Genomic DNA, 2,500 nt, shown 5'->3' with positions numbered 1-2,500 from the left:
GGTAATGATCCTTCCGCAGGTTCACCTACGGAAACCTTGTTACGACTTTTACTTCCTCTAAATGATCAAGTTTGATCGTCTTCTCGACACGCCGACGCGGCCGTTGCCAGCCGCGACGGGGCCGATCCAAGGATCTCACTAAACCATTCAATCGGTAGTAGCGACGGGCGGTGTGTACAAAGGGCAGGGACGTAATCAACGCAAGTTGATGACTTGCGCTTACTGGGAATTCCTCGTTCAAGGGAAACAATTGCAAGTCCCTATCCCAATCACGAATGAGGTTCAACGGGTTACCCGGACCTTTCGGCCTAGGTTAGACACTCGCTGCTTCACTCAGTGTAGCGCGCGTGCGGCCCCGGACATCTAAGGGCATCACAGACCTGTTATTGCTCAATCTCGTGTGGCTAAACGCCACTAGTCCCTCTAAGAAGTTAGACGCCGACCGAGAAGGTCGCGTAACTATTTAGCATGCCAGAGTCTCGTTCGTTATCGGAATTAACCAGACAAATCGCTCCACCAACTAAGAACGGCCATGCACCACCACCCACAGAATCAAGAAAGAGCTCTCAATCTGTCAATCCTACCTGTGTCCGGGCCGGGTGAGTTTCCCCGTGTTGAGTCAAATTAAGCCGCAGGCTCCACTCCTGGTGGTGCCCTTCCGTCAATTCCTTTAAGTTTCAGCTTTGCAACCATACTTCCCCCGGAACCCAAAGACTTTGGTTTCCCGGAAGCTGCCGGAAAGGTCGTCATGGTAACGCCTCCCGATCGCTAGTTGGCATCGTTTATAGTCAGAACTAGGACGGTATCTGATCGTCTTCGAACCTCTGACTTTCGCTCTTGATTAAAGAAAACATTCTTGGCGAATGCTTTCGCAGTAGTTCGTCTTCCGCCGATCCAAGAATTTCACCTCTAACGGCAGAGTACGGACGCCCCCGTCTGTCCCTCTTAATCATTACCTCGTGCTCCGAAAACCAACAAAATAGAACCGAGGTCCTATTCCATTATTCCATGCAACACTATGCAGGCGAACAGCCTGCTTTGAACACTCTAATTTTTTCAAAGTAAACTTATCGGCCACCGCCGACACTCAGTCAAGAGCACCGACGGAGAACCGAAGGTGAGGCGAACGCAACCAGTGACACGCCTTGCGACGGACCGGCGGCGCTCGCCCAAAATCCAACTACGAGCTTTTCAACCGCAACAACTTTAGCATACACTGTTGGAGCTGGAATTACCGCGGCTGCTGGCACCAGACTTGCCCTCCAATGGATACTCGTTAAGAGTTTTAGGATGTACTCATTCCAATTACAGGGCCTCGTTAGAGTCCTGTATTGTTATTTTTCGTCACTACCTCCCCGTGTCGGGAATGGGTAATTTGCGCGCCTGCTGCCTTCCTTGGATGTGGTAGCCGTTTCTCAGGCTCCCTCTCCGGAATCGAACCCTGATTCCCCGTTACCCGTTATCACAAAGGTAGGCACGTAGCGTACCTTCGACAGTTGATAGGGCAGACACTTGAATGATACGTCGTCGGTGCAGAGACCGTACGATCCGCGTGGTTATCCAGAGTCATCAAACGTCACAGGACGAACCCGGTCGGTTTTGATCTGATAAAAGCGCGCCTCCCGAAGTCGGCGCTTAATGCATGTATTAGCTCTAGAATTACCACAGTTATCCACTTCGCTTACGAGACCAAATAAACCAAGACTGATTTAATGAGCCATTCGCAGTTTCGCTTTACGAGAACTCGTACTTGCACCTGCATGGCTTAATCTTTGAGACAAGCATATCACTACTGGCAGGATCAACCAGATAGCTGCGACAGCTGCGCTCGGCCCTTGCTGGGCCGCCCGGCGCGTGCTCGTCGCATTCGTTTAAGACCGAGGCGATCGCCTGCGGCCGTACTCAGCTTCGACAGTCGCTGGCCGCGACGTCCACGCTCTCGCCGGCAGTGCCAGGCGGAGCGATTTGCGTTTTTCTTTGCTCGCCCTCTCTCGGGCTCGATCCATTCAGTTTCGCACAAACAAGAGCTCTGCCGGCCGCCTTGCAGCGGTGCCTAAAACCCGGGCATAACAATGCGACCGTTCTGCTAGGCCGACAAGCGCTCAAGCCAGACGCTCGATCGAACGCCCCCTACATATTAGTCGAGACAACGGCTCGCTCATTAGCATCGCGTTTGTACTTTAACTTTTTTTGGCTCGGCTTCTTTCGACGCCGATGCCGGCGACGCAGCACTCTCTCGCCCGCCAGCCACCGAGAAAAGGGTGCGCTCCGACCGGCCCCGCACCGCTCTTTCTTGGCTCATTCGAAATTACTGTCTTTCGCTCTGACATGCCTTACCTAGGGTTAGGTTAGTATGCTTGCACGTTTGTACTTTAACTTTTTTCGGCTCGGCTTCTTCGACGCCGATGCGGCGACGCAGCACTCTCTCGCCCGCCAGCCACCGAGAAAAGGGTGCGCTCCGACCGGCCCCGCACCGCTCTTTCTTGCTCATTCGAAATTA

General features: G+C 53.2%; 1 non-coding gene across 1 annotated transcript; it reads right to left on the bottom strand.

The window, feature by feature from the left end:
• Window positions 1-2: 2 nt before the first annotated feature.
• On the bottom strand, window positions 3-1,812 carry LOC144418496 (small subunit ribosomal RNA). Its single transcript, XR_013473496.1, has one exon. It is a non-coding gene; the product is annotated as a small subunit ribosomal RNA (ribosomal RNA).
• Window positions 1,813-2,500: the final 688 nt, after the last annotated feature.

This window comes from Styela clava, unplaced genomic scaffold (assembly GCF_964204865.1).
Source record: "Styela clava unplaced genomic scaffold, kaStyClav1.hap1.2 HAP1_SCAFFOLD_267, whole genome shotgun sequence".
Taxonomy (NCBI): domain Eukaryota; kingdom Metazoa; phylum Chordata; class Ascidiacea; order Stolidobranchia; family Styelidae; genus Styela; species Styela clava.
Note: the sequence above shows the minus strand (reverse complement) of the source record. Positions and strands in the feature narration are given on the sequence as shown.